General features: G+C 36.1%; 1 pseudogene across 1 annotated transcript in view; it reads left to right on the plus strand.

Annotated features, from left to right (window-relative positions):
• Positions 1 to 16,683, plus strand: part of LOC143544700 (paired amphipathic helix protein Sin3-like 3) — a 129,408-nt pseudogene extending 112,725 nt beyond the window's left edge. The window contains exon 19 of the transcript XR_013137293.1: positions 16,386 to 16,683. The product of XR_013137293.1 is annotated as a paired amphipathic helix protein Sin3-like 3 (transcript). The remainder of the gene's footprint in view (positions 1 to 16,385) is intronic.
• Positions 16,684 to 17,323: the final 640 nt, after the last annotated feature.

Genomic DNA, 17,323 nt, shown 5'->3' on the forward strand with positions numbered 1-17,323 from the left:
AACTTGAGGTGACTTGGGGAAAGCCAAATATGCTTTGAGAATAGATAGAAGGCATCAAAATCTCTCATGTGAGGTCCATCTAAAGTTTGAGCTTAATTGAACCTAATCCGTATCACAGAAGCGATGAAAACCATCCTAAGTTTTATACCTGCTTACAACCTGTTTCTTTATGTCATAATATCGCTGAACATGGATCTATGTGACAGCCACTTAATTAGTATGATTCCTGTTCGGATCTTTTCTAAAACATGTTGGTCCCCGTCAAGACTGAAATTTGATCCCGTATATTTAATTACTAACATTTTCTTTGCATATTTTGTTTTATGGTTTCAAACTTGGTTACTTGGCTTTTTGATAGTAAAGTTTAAATCTTTAACGGAGAATTTTAAAAGATAGTTTCATTTTGATCAAATTTATAAGGTCCTGTTTTGTAAATTAAGGTAAAGAGGCGAAGTTGACCATGGTTGACCTTAAGCGAAGTTAATAATAAGAATTTAGCCAGCGAAATTATCAGATGGGCGAAGTTAACCTTAACTTCGCCCATGTATTTTCAAACAGATATAAGGTGAACCAAGGGTCAACTTGGTCAAATTCTTTCTAACTTTCTTAAACTCGGCAAACTTATAACCTTACTTTCACCATCGGCAAACTTAACCCTTGATTCGAACCTCCTTTTTATCTACTTCTTGTCAGTGGTAAAGGTGTGTAGGATCGTTTAACCCGTAATTGATGTTAATGTTGTTAATCTGAAGTATTTTTGGTCCGATTCGTGACACAGTTCATGCAACCCTTTAAACATTCGATAAACATTCTGTGTCTAATGTGTTCGTAACCCAGTTGGTCTTCTAGATCTTAATAAGAAACATCTTTTCATGTTTTCATTCACAAAACAAAACCATGATCGGACATCAGTTGCTCGCCGTTTCAGATTCAGGCGAAGTTAGGGCTTAGGCGAAGTTGTTCTCAACTTCGCCCTAGGTCTAACTTCGCCTGCTTAAGTTTTTCTCAAATAATTAAAGTCTGATCTGTTCTTAGGCGATGTTAGGGTTAGGCGAAGTTACACTCAACTTCGCCTAAGGTTTAACTTCGCCTGCTGCTTCTATTATTTTCAAGTTCTGATTTGTTATCAGGCGAAGTTGGGAGTTAGGGCGAAGTTGTACTCAACTTCGCCATATGGATAACTTCGCCTGTACATTAAATGTTATCATAACTTCGCTCATGGTAATAGGCGAAATTATGATCTGCTTTGTCGCTGTTCTAACTTAGACCGTTTGTTGTGCAGATATGGCTGCTGTAGCAGGAGCTGGTGGTGCTGGTGGTGACGAAGGTGGTGACAACAACCGACAGTTCTTTCCGGGTCACAATATGTACATTACTTTGGATCCGGATGCTAGTGGTATTGACGATTATCGCGAGATCATCTCCTTCCTAGTTCGCTCACGTATCTTTCACGCTATAACTACAACTCTCCCCATTTCTCTACCGAATATTGAAGATTTCTGGCGAACGGTAGAATATGACTGTAGAGTTGAGCCTCCGGTTATGCGCGCCACAGTGAACAATCAGGAAGTGCAGTTCTCAGCAGATCAGATCAGGGTTGCCTTGCAGTTCGGGGCTGAAACTACAGATGATCCAACAGACTTTCCAGCTCCATTCAGAGATGGTGCATTTTTACGTATGGGCTTTTCAGGTCTTTTGGGTGACACTCAAAGGCGAAAGGGATTCTTGCTGGATCAGTGGCGTTTTCTGATGCACGTGATGATTGTTTGCATGTCTGGTCGTAAAGCTGGTACTGACGGTATGGGGGCAACGGTGCAATATGCTATGACAGCCCTGACTTACAACAAGCCCTACAGCTTCAGTCAGATGGTGTTTTATGAAATCGATCGTCAGAGACGCGCGGTCGCTCGTGAAAGATTTTTAATGTACCCAAGATTCTTACAGATGATCTTGAATCATGTAGCTCCTACGCTACCTCAACGACGTCCCATTCTTTATGTTGAGAGTGTAAGCAAGAGGGTCTTTGCGCAATGCAGGTCGTCGAGTGCTCGCAGTAAACCAGATCTTCGTCCGCGGCATACTCCATTATTTGGTTATTTGATAAACCCTGCTTATGTTGCTTCTCTTGGAGATGAATTTCGGGACCCGGCACCGCAACAGGCTGATGTTCCTCAACCACCACCTGTGGTACAGCAAGCATTGCCTGCTGATCCTGCTGTGGCTCCGGAGGAACAGGTAGATCTTGAAGCTGCTTTTGGTGGCCAAGGGTTCTTTGATATGGAGCGAGTTGATCCTGCTGCAGAGATTCAAGTCTCAGTAGCTTAGGTTTTTGGTGTAAATGTATCGATGGTAGCTACGTCTGTAGCTGATTCTGAGAGAACCGACTCTGACTCCTCCGCTGATGATATTGCTGAAGCTCAACAGATTCTGGTCAGCCAAGAAAGAACACATGGAAATAGAAAGAAAGACTCGGACAACAGTGAATCTGACTTTGAGGAGGAGTTAGACCAGTTGATACATCGATCGAAAAGGGTCAGAACTGGTGAGGGTTCGGGAGCTGGTGAAACCTCAAGGATCGTTCGTTTCTCTCCACCCTCGCTATCTGGCATGACTATGGTTCCTTCTTCGACGACTGTGACCGTACCGATCACCTCCAATGTTTATGTGGTGACGACGTCATCATCATTTGGTACTCCACCAACCACGTTTCAGTTTTAACTCCAGAGATAGTTTCCTTGCCTCCTCCTACTGCTACTCCATCGGAGGTTGTTGCAAGATTTGTCGAGTAGACATGGTTGCTACTGCGGGGTTATATGTTACAATACCACCCGCGGTTACTTTTCAGACTACTTGTGCCACTCCAGCTAGTTTGGGAATACCTCCACCTTATGCTCAAGACGTGTCTCATATGCTGTTTGATTTTGATGCTACCTTATCTGATTCTGAAAGGATAGTGGCTCTTGAAAGGGTGGTGGCTGAACAATCAAGAATCAACCTAATTCAGACTCAAGCTATCCAGCGCCTTGTTGCAGACAATCAGATTCAATCTTCCCTCCTTGTTGAGCACGGTAAACTTTTTGATGCTTTAAAACAGTTCTTAGCATCTCAGAGGGAGACGAGCTGTAAGGGCGATGAGTTGAGAACAAAGAAAAGTCATGACAGAGATGATGATCCCAATACATCAAAAGGTGCAGGTGGTGAGTTGCCAAGAACTGAACAAACTCTTGGGACTACCACATCTCAGGGGAGTCAACTGGTACAACAGGTGGATCAGGTGGTGACGATGTTGTGGTTGTGGATGATGAGGAGATGTTGGATGATGATGTTGTGGGTGATGACGATGTGTTACCTGTTGAGGAGATTGAAAAGATAGGAGAACAGATTGTGATTGATAGTGAGATTGAAGAGGGAGAGATTGTGGATGACAGGTTAGAACATGATATCCCAGACGTTGATAAGGCAAATGTGAGTCAAGATATGGATGTGTTAGATGAGTCTGAATGGGAAGAGTAGCCGAGATGGAAAGAAGGCTACGCTCAGTGGTTTGTAAAGACAAAGAAGGCAGCGGTTCCAACCATGTTCAAGAAGAGTTACAATATCAAAGGGTATGCTGAATCGAAGAAGGGTATTATATGCTGGTTGTATGATGAGCAGTTGAGGTTATTTGTGATTAAACGCTTTGATGGGATTCAGTACTTTAAGAGGATGTTCAGATCTCTGAATACCTTGCCTGAGTGTGAAGTGAAGGATTTGGCAAAATTGGGGTTGATTAATATAAGTGATGATAATATGGCCAGAATTATTGGGAAGATTGTGTGGAAAGAAAGTGTGAAATAGAAAAAGTTTGAGTTGTTAAAGCCGCATAAAGGGAAGCTTGTTGAAGATAAGGAAAGAGGAATGCGAGCAGATGGCAAACCTTGGATGGTGATGAAATATAAGCCGGTTCGGTGTTTGAAAGAAGTGCCGATGAAGACAATGCCCCAGGATGTTTTAAAGAGTCTAATGTGGTGGTATGTTGATAGCCAAACAGCTGAAGCGGTTATGGAAGATGAAGATGAACAAGAAATTCTGAGAGTGTATGATCCGATGCACTTGGTAAATTTGTCTCAAGCTGACTTGCAGATGCTAAATGATAGGAAGATATTCTATATTCCTGCATGGAAGGATGAAGCCAAGAAGTACCAGAGGGTGGTCTCTGTTTGTGTTAGACAGGGCGTTCATGCTTGAAGACGGGTGACACGAGATCTTTGGGATTACTAGACACGTGAATGAAGATAGAGATATGAAGCTACTGCCAAGGGGGAGTCTGTTGGTGCATAATGTCAGTAGTTCAGTATCTAGTGTTTTGTATGTGTCTGTAATCGTGTTAGATTGTTTGATTTGGTTTTAGATATTGTGTCACACAAGTTTGCCTGGGATGTAGGCGAACTTGTAGACAAGCAAAGTTAAGACAACTTCCCCTAACATGTTAGGCGAAGTTGTCGAGGATTATATAACCTCAGCTTCGGCTTGTTTGTGTTAAAGTTTTTTAGAGAACGTGTAAGTGATATTGGAGATCACGTGTTGAAGTGTTGCAATACAACGTGTTTTATTAGTATTGTAACGTGTGGTTGCTTATCGGTTTAACGTATTTCATATCTTACGCTCGTATCGTATTACGTGGGGATTCCGCACCCTCGTGTTACGAGATACTCCTGCGTAGATCCGGCTGGGAACCTACACAAACAAGCTAAATATATATCTCTATTTTACCGGTATCATCAGATCTTAATGATGTCTCATCCTTAGCAAGGCGCCTGCAAGTACCCACAATAGAAAGTTTGGCAATATCGGTTCCGAATTTATCTATCAACACGTGGGAAGGGTTCAGATCCCCATAAATAATCCTTCGATCATGCAAGTGTTGAAGGCCATCAACAATGTTCCTACAAAACAAACAAACAACATTAATACATAAATACAAGTACAAACGAAAAATGCCCAACAAACACTTCCATGCATCGATCACTCACTCATAGGGATGGCAATGTGTCGGGTTTAGGTATTCTCAAACCCATACCCGGTTATTAAAGTCCATCCCAAACCTGTCGGGTTTTAATCGGGTAATTACCCGTCGGGTTTCGGGTTTTCCCATCGGTTTTCGGGTTTCCTATCGGGTTTTGATAAAATACCCGTCGGGTATCCTCGGCTCAAAACCCGCCTGGTTTTGACAAAATATATTAATCGATTACAATGATGGTTATCATAAAGATAAATATCTCAAATAATTAACATAAACAAGTTTCGACAAATAATATATTTGGAATATAGTAAGCTATATTGGGTATATAATCGGGTAATCAGGTATATTAGAAATCCAATACCCGTCCCAAACCCGTGAAAAATTTTAAAACTAATCCCAAACCCGTCCCAATATTTATGCCGGGTTCAGGTTTTCTCATCGGGTTCGGGTTTCATTGCCATCCTTAGTGAGTCACTCACCTCATCAAGCCCAACAAGTAAGGTTTAGGGTATCCGTTTTCCTCCAACAAGTCCGCATAGAGCCATTCGTTCTTCACCAAGTGATGAAAGTCGTAATCACAAAGCGATACCATAGCGTATATAAAACCCTCAGCTTCTTCGATTGCAAACAAAGAAACAATATTCACACAACCTTCCCCCCCAACGCCCAAGATTTTCATATCCTTGTCTCTTAGCATTGAATTGATCCTCCGACATGCGTTTCACAGCTACCTCACGCGACCGACGTGGGTATGCACCTTGACAAACAACTATTCCATTGCTTCCATGGCCAATTTCTTTATCAAGAAATATTTGGAAGGGAAACCTTATCACTTTCTCCCTATCTTTGTTCAAATACTCCTCAATCTGTACAGATTATTAATACGTTAGCAGCATGCATGCATACGTACAAACGAACAAAACATTAAAACCCTAGAAACAAACAATAAATATATATCAAGTGTCAATGATCTAACCTGCAACTCGGATATTATGGATTGCGTGTGAAACAAGGAGAGAAAAAACAATAAAATCCTGATATTTAAATCCAAGAATTGTCGGCCAAGTTATTTGTTAGTTTTCTTTAACTATAAAAATGGATTGGGCCGCCATAAGAGAAAAGGCCCATTTGATTAAGAATGCCTGACAGAATAGATGTGAAGACAGTCATAATAGATATGTTGGTCGACAGAATAGATATGAAGGCCCCGATGGATTAAATCCGTTGGCCCACTGTTTATTAAACTGTCGGACTGGCCGTTTAAAGGTTTTTAAATCGTCGGACCGAGTGTTTAATAAACGGCTGACGTCAAAACTGAACGGCTTTTTTTTTAAACGGTAGGGTCAATCTTTTAAGTGTATATGCGTCAAGATATGGTTGGTTTAAAAACGTGTCAGAAAGATCTGTCGGGTGTCAGCTATATTGTGGCGGATCTTACCATTTAGAAAAGGGCCATTTTGGGTATTTTTTTTTTAGTTTGGGGGCTAGTCAAGGAATTGGTCTGGTCAAATGTGAAACGTAAAAGGCCCCAAACGTTAGATGAAGTTGAGTTTTGCATCAATCGGCTCGTATCCTTTTTTGATCAAAAGCCATAAAACATCAGTTTGAAACTCAAAAAAAACTTAACAACGTTAAATGTTTTTCATTGAAAAAAAAAATAGTTAAAAGGTTGGACCATTGGTAATTTTATAGGTGAAATTATTACTGACCAAATACATAAAAGACTAACAAAGTACACACTATAGATAAGATTACATATTATGTACGATAATTACCACTCTATAATATTACTAATGACTCGTTGGATGAAAATAAAACCGTAAATTCATATATGAGCAACACATTTGAAACAGAGGCAAGGTAGGCTAGGAATGAGCAGATTCGAACCAAGTTTTGTGTTTACGGTACCTATATAGTTTATGAAATCGCTAATTAAACAGATTCCCAAAGCCCAACCAAAATAGAACTGAGAGAAAACAAAGCCGTAGTACAACTGCTAAGGCGAATGATCTGAAACCGATTGAGTGGGGTTGGGCTTGAGCAATGAATTGATAAAAGCTTCGGCTGACCGGCCCCATAAAATACTTTGTTTATTTATAAACAGTTTAATACTTTAATGTGATTAATTTTGGTTACATGTACATTTCAAATAAAAATATTATAATATCTATCTATAATATATATAAACGAAATCATAAAAATCATACGTGTCGTGATGTGGTAGCTCCCATTTTTTGGAATCACCAGATTTGTTTGATTTTTAAATGGAGGTTTCTCATGCATTTGACCCGAATTCACGGGTATGGGTTTTATCAAACCCAGATATTTCTTAAACGGGTATAACATCTTATTAAATTAAAAGCTAAATCTTACCAAATATTTAATATAAAAATCCTATAAAGTAGGGATATACTAAAAATTAATATATGATTTATTTAAAAAAAAGATATATATTATTTATAATTAAAAACCAATTTTGTAGTAATAAAATAAACGGGTTTTAGGTCTCATCATACCCATATAGCTTTTAAACCGTGTTATAACATCTCATTTATTTGTGTAACAATTTATCATAAAACCATAAGTATATTATTAACTTTCATATAACATCTCGTTTCGTAAATAACTTCATCTTTTAGTTACTTCCACAATGCAACCAAATGTGATACGAAATTGGCTCGAGCAGTGTAATTAATTGAAGAAGGAAAATGTGGTATAAGGAATATTTGTATAATGTGGTGAGTGATTAGGAAATGATTTGAATTGAAGTTCATTTTTTATTCGATTGTCCCTTTTCATTTTTATGGATTGTTACTAGTATGGGTGTGCAAAAAACCGAAAAAATCGATACGAAACCGAAAAGGCTGAAAAATCCAAACGGAAACAAAAACCGACAGTTGTTTTATGTTTTTGTAAAAACCGCGCTAACGGTTCGTTTTGGGTTTGCATGTAAAAAAACCGAAAAAACCGAACTGGCCGAATTCCTACTTTTTTGTTTTTTTATATTTTATATTAAGTAATTTATAAGAATTTAATAAATATGTAACTCCAATATTTTTTTTATCAAATGTATAATAGTCTATTATTTTACAATTAATAAAATAATTTATAACTAAATTCATTATATTTTGCCAACTTTTTTTTCGGCCTAAAAATTTTCAAGGTCAAATGGCAAAAACCGAAAAAACCGAAACCAAACCGAAAACCAAAACCGAACGGTTTCAAAAACTCCAACCCGAAATTTTAGGATTGGTTTTAGGCTAAAACCGCATCGAACCGCATCACGCACACCCCTAGTTATTATAAACAAAAACATTACTATTTCGTAGAACAAGTAGTTTCAAAACCCTCTTCTTTCATGTAATTTTGTTTTAGTGTTGCTTAGCTAGCCTTTTCTAACCATCATCTTTTTTTTTTAATTAGCTGCTAAAATATTTTAAAATCAAGTAGAGTTTTATTCCTGAGAATTGAAATAATTTGTTTTGACATATTTACAGAAGAACACTTGGGAATGAAAAGCAAAACAAAATACTAAAGAGTTTTGAGCTATAGGTAACAATTATAAATTGTTGCAAAAAGTATTATAACTTGGACCGTTTTCTAGTGAGAATCTTAGTTATTTAATTTTAATGAAAATGTCACACCCCCATCTGGGGCCTAAGCGTGTGACCAATAGTTGGTACCTGTTTTTATAAATAAATCAGAGTTGCGGTTTATAGCGGAAGTCTTTAAAATATTTATATTGAAAACTTATTAAAATCTCGGGTTTAAATACCTGCTTGATATTTCAAATACATTTCTTTATAAAACATAACTCTTTTATAATATTTTCAAATAAAATATATGAGCCATCAGATAGCATCTAATGACTATAACTCCAATCTTCTATTCCTTCTTGCTTGTCTGTTCTAACCTTTCTTGTTTCCCTATAACATGGGTGGGAAAATACGTTAGCACAAAGCTGGTGAATAACGCTGACTCTAAAAAAAATCTTTTCAATACATTTGTGAAACCAACAATAATACCTTTGTGACTACTCATTAGGCGCCCATATAAATTGGAATCAAATTACCCTAAGTACCTTGTACAATTAATTATATACAGAATATCATTTCTCTGAACAGTCTCGTAGACCTTCAGATGCATGTTGATGATATGCATGGCCTCAGGGAACTCCGAGTCACCAGGTATGTTTGGATCCAGACACATGTATACTCTTAATCAGAGTGTCCGTTTCCTATTATTGTAACACAAAGTTTTTAAGGATTCGTAAATCCTATGCAAACATTCAGAATAATTATAAAATGTTTGGGGCGTATTCACCTGTTCTGTTTATAATCAGTTTCTGATACTGATTCCTGTTTCTGTTTCCTTCCTCTTGTTTTGTTACCTGGACCTTAGTACGAGAATAACCTTTTGTATAAATAACTAGATCAACGATCTAGCTTCAGACCTTTAGTCTGTTTTGTATAGCTTTAACCTTGATAAAATCATTTGTTTATATAAAACATTTGGACCTTTAGTCCCTTTGTTTATTTATCAATTATATGCTACGTTTCTTCTTGAAGAAGAAACGTCTATACTGAGTTTCTTCTTCAAGAAGAAACATTAATCAAACTATATTCTTTGAATATTATATTTCTTAATAATAAAGAAATACTATTTTTGACTATACCCTTCGTATGCGATTGCTTACATTTCTTATTCAAGAAGAAACAATATTTTGACTATAACCTTTACTTAAGAAAATTTATATAATACTTAATTGTAATCAAGGTTTGGCTATACTTCCGACTATGGTCTAAGCCATTTATAAAATAATAACTTAGGCAGAACCCCTACCTCGCACGGGTATTCGGAGTTAGATATTCATAAGTTTATACAAGCGGCACTTATATTCTATTTGCACGTTTATCGAGGCATTCTTGATCAACTCTTCTTGGCACGCAATTCGGCAATGTTCGGTCGCCGGGTCATGCACGTACTACGAGACGGAATGTCGGGTTATTTTTGGGTGGCACGTACTTCGAGGAAAACACCGGGTATTTGGCACGGATTACGAGATAATTATTTGTCGGGTTGGCGGCACGCAAAACGATGTTCGGCACTCAAACCGAGGTAGAGAGTGTGTAATTCTAGAGAGAGAGTGGATGTGGGTGTGAGGGAATGAGCCTTAGCCCTCCCTATTTATAGCTGATTTTAGATCCTATCGCGGTACGCGATGGGACTCCTTTTTCAACGGCTTCGCGTACCACGACGCCCCCTTTTCTGGGGTCACGCCACGTGGTCTGACACTTCTGTCACGTGTCCTGGTGCGTTTCCACGTGTCGCCTGAGTGCGACACGTGTTGCTGACTCATTACGGCCCATCGCGGTACGCGATGGCCGTGTCCTTGGACTCGTCGCGTATCGCGATGGGTCCCTGGATATTATTTTTCACTTTTAGTCCTTTGTCTTTAGTAGCTTGTCATATCTGGATCTGACTCACGTTGTCCAAAAATACTAAGGCGGCTCTTAAAGCGGCTCGCGATGATGCGAGCGTGCGAAGTGCGCCATCAAAGCGCCACATTGCGCCCAACGCCCTTCGCCGTTGCCCTCACCCGAGCCCGAGTGCGTTGGGTGCTACGCACCCTCCGCTAGGACCACTTGGTGCATGATATCCATAAAAGAATATTACTATGGAAAATCTCTTCCTTATAAAGAGCTTCCATTTCTTTACCACTTCCCATGTGAGATGAGATTTATATTCATTATTTATACCCAAGTAAAGTGCTTCCACTTTCTTACATCTTTCCATGTGGGATGGAGTTTCCTTATTTCTTTCTTATGGAAATACTTCTCTTAGGAAATATTTTTATTTCCTTGTTTTCTTTATATTTCCTTATTTAATATTTTCTCATGACTTGTCTTGATATTATTTTTGATCCCTCAACTTTCCTAAGTTGTCAAATTTGGATTGAAATTTTGGGGATGTTACAGAAAATTTTAATAGTGTTATTAATTTCTTTATTATTATGAGTGACAAAATCTTTTTGTAATCACCTCTGGGTGGATGGTTTGTTTATATGAACCCTGTTTATTTTAGTTCATTGGACTATTATTCTTTATTTGAAAAATACATGTGGTATGATTTATTTAAATGAATTGTTTTAGTTTCATTTGTATATATGTGTGAACCCTTGGGTGGGCAAAATTGAAATGGCACTAATTTTGACGTTCTTTTACTAATCTCGTGAAAATAACGTTAAAAGTGGTGGAAGGTTAATAAGGCATCACGTGGTGGCGTTGATAGCCGATAGACAATGGTGCATGCACCAATAAGCGGTGTCCCGATGGTTAAGTGTTATGTGCCTTATGTTCAAGGCTTGATGCAAAACTACTATCGAGCCTAGGGTCTCACCGGAAGCAGCCTCTATATTCCTAAAGGGTAGAGGTAAGGTTGTCTACATCTTACCTCCTCAGACCCTACCATAGCTTTGCTATTAGTGGGATATACTGAGTACGATAATGATGAATGATGATGTTTCATTTGTCAATCTTTTATCCTTCGTATTTGTTATCCTCCATCATGAGCGGTTTGGTAAATGTGAGAGGTAGGTGGCATTTATAATTTGATAATTAGATTGCACAAGTTCATATTAAAAACTTGTGTTTAGTTATCACTTAAAGTTAACCATTTACATGACCATATCTACATATTTGTGAGATCTACCTACTTAAAAAGGTTTTGGTGGATCATTGAACCGAAATCCGGATGGGTTACATTTTCTTTATATAAATTTTAATCATAATCAAGTTCCTTTCTTTATTATAAAAATAATTTAAAGATTATACAATTTGCTTAAGTATTTAGTTAACTTAGTTTATAAACTAATCACTTTTCACCAATTCTATATGAAGATGACCTTACTTACCTGTATTCGTATAGGTAATTAAAAGATCATAATTACTTTAAATTTTATTGGACCACGACATCTAGATCATTTACGATAAATAAATATATCAACCAACTTGAAGGTTTGTGATGAACAATGTACATTTCATTTGCTTCTTTGTCAATTAATTTACTATTTAATTTTTTTCCATTTCTGCTTTAGGTATATTATATACATGGTTTAATGATGGCTTGATTTTGAATTGAGGGTTCTATGATAAATATAAGATGTTAGAATTTAAGTCAATAAATTAATTTAGGGAGATTTTGTTAGGACCATTGTTTATAAAGCTAATCATAACGGTCGCGATATGGTGAAGTTAATAAAAGTCAAGGTGGAAAATCCAGACACAAGTGGAAATAAATGTGTCATTGTGACAAAAAGGTGCAACGTGCCACGTTGTGATTGCACGAGTTGCAATGTGTCAAAATTTGATTGGCTGTGACAGGTCATGAGTAAACGGTGCAACGTGCCACTCTATGATTGCGTGAGTTGCAATGTGTCACGCTTTGATTGGCTATGACAAGTCATCAGCTAGTTGTAAACAAGTTGTTATGGGTATATGCATGTAAGGATTCTTATAAATATAAACAAGAGTGTATAGCCAGCTACGCATTGAGGCAAAAACACATCAAATTAGAATATATCAATTGAGGTACCTGGCTTGGGTAAAAGTTCATGGTTACTCTTGGTGGCGAAGCATCGTTTATAATGAACCATCATTGTTAATCGTGAGTTCTTTTTGTCTGTGGTTTCGAATACATTTTGGAATGCATTTTTCTTTTTAAATTTATGTTTTAAACATGATTGCGATTATTTATAACACAAATTGCTGCATTACCTGCAGGATGATAAGAAATCAAATCTTTGGCCACAATCACACCTTTTGATGATTTGCATTTTGTCGAGAAAGAAGATGGTACCAGCTAAGGGGTTCAAACCAAGGTCAAATCTTCTAACACCTTGGTTTATAAACATTGATTTTTAGTAATTGTTATAACTTTTGTTTTTACCGATCCATACAAATACAGAGGAATTTGTCAGCCTATATTGTGTGAATTTGTGATACGACATGAACGTAACACGGAACTTGTATCTTTCGGTTTGGTATAAATGGGTCCGGGTCGCTCCTGTGAACCTGTTTAGCTAATTGGGTCAAGTTCAGGTCAAAACCCGTGCATTTGTGGGTCGACCCGTTTAACACATTTATTTCCTTTAACATATGCTTTATGTAATAAATTAAATTGGTTGGGTATCTAAAGGTAAAATTGAAAACAAAAAGAAGGAATCAACATAAGATTTTATAATTTTAAAAATGTCATTGTTTTGTATAAATTTGGAATTTTTGTAATTTTGAATTAAAGTATTGATTTATGAAAAGGAAAAGATAATAAAACAAAAATATTTTGTGTCAAATGGGTTGTGTCCAGGGCAACCCGCGAACATGCATGTCATTTTCTGGGTCAAATATGTGGCATTTAATGTGATTACTCAAACTTGATAATAAGTTGCAAGTTGGTTTCTATCTTACAACAGCTAATTTGAAGTTGTTTGCTAAAATCATGAAAAAAAACGATAAAATCTTGTTTCGTGTTTAAGAAAATTAAATTAATCTTTTAACACTCATACCTCGAATTTATATTTATGTTTTTTATTCTTGTGCATCGTTTGTGACAGGTAAACTATGTTTTAGATACTGAAGACTTTATGGTGCGTAAATGCCGGAAAAAATTCTTAACAATCTTAACAAGTTTCTTCATCTCTATACATATGAACACATGAGAAAGCCCGGGAGATATGTAGATGCACTCTATTATGCAAATGCAAGAGTGATTGCTAATGATGATAACATCTATAGAATTGAAAGTGTAAGTATTAAAATGCCCTTATTTTTTCTGACTGTAGTGCAAAAAACAGTGGTTAATTAGTTTTTTTGTTTCATGATAGTCGGTTGTATCGAAAACAGCTGGTCAAACTCGGTTGACTATTCGGCTAATGGACTCCGGATGTGACATATCAGAAGCACCTACCGTTTCAGTAGACACAAATTTTGAAGCTTATCCAACAAATCAGTTAGTTCCGGTTGTTCCTGGGAAAAAGAAGGCCCCTCTGCTCTTAAAAAGATATTTTTAAAGAGTTTTGAGCTATAAATAACAATTACAAGTGGCTGTAAAAAGTATTATAACTTGGACCATGGAGTTTTCTACTTAGAATCTTAGTTATTTAATTTTAATGAAAAGTTTTAATGGTGTTATTAATTTCTTTATTATTATGAGTGACATCTTTTTGTAATCACCTCCGTGTGGATGGTTCGTTTATGTGAACCCTGTTTATTTTAGTTCATTGAACTGTTTTTCTTTATTTGAAAAATACTTGTGGTTTGATTTGTTTAAATGAATTGTTTATGTTTCATTTGTCAATCTTTTATCCTTCGCATTTGTTTTTTTGCATCATGAGCGGTTTGGTAACTATGAGGGGTAGATGGCATTTATAATTTAGTAACTAGATTGCACGAGTTCATATTAAAAACTTGTGTTTAATTATCACTTGAGTTAACCATTTACAAGACCATATCTATATATTTATGGGATCTACCTACTTAAAAAGGTTTTGGTGAATCATTGAACCTAAATCCGAATGGGATTACATCTTCTTTATATAAATTTTAATTATAATCAAGTACCTAGCTTTATTATAAAAATAATTTAAAGATTATACAATTTGCTTAAGTATTTAGTAAACTTAGTTTATAAACTAAACACTTTCCACTAATTTTCTATGAAGACGACCTTACTTAGCCGTATTCGTATAGGTATTTAAAAGATCATAATTACTTTAATTTTTATTGGACCACGACATCTAGATCATTTACAATAAATGATTATATCAACCAACTTGAAGGTTTGTGATGAGTAGTGTACATTTCAATTTCTTCTTCCATCAATTTATTTACTGTTTTTTTTTCATTTCTACTTTAGGTATGTTATATACATGTCTATGATAAATATAGGATGTTAGAATTTAAGTCAATAAATTAATTTAGGGAGATTTTGTTAGAACCATTGTTTGTAAAGTTAATCATAATGGTAGCGATAAGGTGAAGTTAATAAAAGTCAAGGTGGAAAATCCAGACACACGTGGAAATAAAAGTGTCATTGTGACAAAAAAGTGCAACGTGGCAAACTATGATTGCACGAGTTGCAATGTGTCAAACTTTGATTGCTTATGACAAGCCATGAGTAAACGGTGCAACGTGCCACTCTGTGATTGCATGAGTTGCAACGTGTCACGCTTTGATTGGCTATGACAAGTCATCAGCTGGTTGTAAACAAGTTGTTATGGGTATCAAGCCTTTAAGGTTTCTTATAAATGTAAACAAATCGAGTGTATAGCCAGCTACCGATTAAGGGAAAAACACCTCAAATTAGAATATATCAATTTAAGTACCTAGCTTGGGTAAAAGTTCATGGTTACTCTTGGTGGTGAAGCATCGTTTATAATAAACCACCATTGTTAATCGTGAGTTATTTTTGTCTGTGGTCTTGGATCCATTTTGGAATGCATTTTTCTTTTTAAATTTATGTTTTAAACATGATTGCTATTGTTTATAACACAGATTGTTGCATTACCTACAGGATGATAAGAAATCAAATCTCTTGCCACAATCACACCGTTTGATGATTTGCATTTTGTCGAGAAAGAAGATGATACGTCTGCTAGTGTTTCAAACCAAGGTCAAATCTTCTAACACCTTGGTTTATAAACGTTGATTTTTGTAATTGTTATAACTTTTGTTTTGACCGAATCCATACAAATACAGAGGAATTTGTCAGTCTATATTGTGTGAATTTGTGATAGACGAAGTTTGTATCTTACGGTTTGGTATATATGGGTTCGGGTCGCTCCTGTGAACATGTTTAGCTAATTGGGTCAAGTTAATGTCAAAACCCGTGCGTTTGTGGGTCGACCCGTTTAACACATTTCTTTTCTTTAACATATGTTTTATGTAATAAATTAAATTGGTTGGGTATCTAAGGCAAAATTGAAAACAAAAAGAAGGAATCAACATAAGATTTTATAATTTTAAAAATGTCATTTTTTTGTAAATTTGGAATTTTTGTAATTCTCAATTAAAGTATTGATTTATGAAAAAAAAAGATAATAAAACAAAAAACTTTTGTGTCAAACGAGTTGTGTCCACGTTAACCCGCGAATATTCATGTCATTTTTGGGGTGGCATATGTGGCATCTAATGTGATTACTCAAACATGATAATAAATTGCAAGTTGGTTTCTATCTCGAAGCTAATTTTAACTTGTTTGCTAAAATCATGAACAAAACAATAAAATCATGTTTTTGTTTGGTGTTTAAGAAAATTAAATGACTCTTTTAACACTCTTACATCGGAATATATTTATGTTTTTACTTCTTGTGTATCGTTTGTGGCAGATAACCTATGTTTTAGGCACCGAAGACTTTATGGTGCGTAAAGGCCAGAAAAAAGTCAACGGTCAAAGGAGACGATCAACCGGTCACTCACACAAAGTTGAGAAGTTTCATAAGATGCTACAATTTAGGATTCTAAGCTTACCAACATAACAAACCAATTTAAAACTTCAAATTTGGTAAGTATTCTTTACTATTACTTTCATTCGCGAATTTGAAGTTAAATAACGTGTAGTTCGATAGTATCTTACTAATTATAATATTTTTTGTGTAGGAATTTTGCAGGATATGACATTGAACAAGGTGGTGTGTTTTTTGCGTATAGACTTGATTTGGAAAAATCTTTAATAACTTTCTAGTGGATTTTATGGCATTTGGATTAGTATTTTCTTCCTTAAACTTGGTTATGGAATTTTATGTAGATAGAAAATGAAAATGCTAGTTTTGTGTTGTTTCTTATGCTGTCTGTAAAAGGTTTTGTGTTGTTTCTTATACTGTTTATACATCTTTATTCTACGAATATAAGTTTTTTTATTTGTGTGTTTATAGCTGATCATCTATTTGAAATGACGGACCTCATAAATTGTTCCAGTGTTGTCAGATCTTTTATGGCGACATTGAGGTTTTTGTCTGAGATCTGGCATTTTAAATGTCGGTACCTATAATAATAAAGAGTGATCTGTCATTTGAAATGACATATCTTGAACAGTACACTCGTCATTTCAAATATGATTTACATCTTTTTTTTTTTGTTGGTGGGGAGGGGGGGGATATGTCATTCCTAATAGTGGATCACACATTATTTTTAGAGAAAATTTTCAAAATAACCATCTTTACCATGGTTTTCCACAAATAGTTCAAGACCAAACAAAATACCCAAACTAGCCAAAAAACTATGTCGGATTCAACTAAAACCATTTCTAATCCGACTGAATTTTTGG

This window comes from Bidens hawaiensis, unplaced genomic scaffold (genome assembly GCF_021521415.1).
Source record: "Bidens hawaiensis isolate Kalapana, Puna unplaced genomic scaffold, B.hawaiensis_p1.1 tig00013690_1, whole genome shotgun sequence".
Taxonomy (NCBI): Eukaryota; Viridiplantae; Streptophyta; class Magnoliopsida; order Asterales; family Asteraceae; genus Bidens; species Bidens hawaiensis.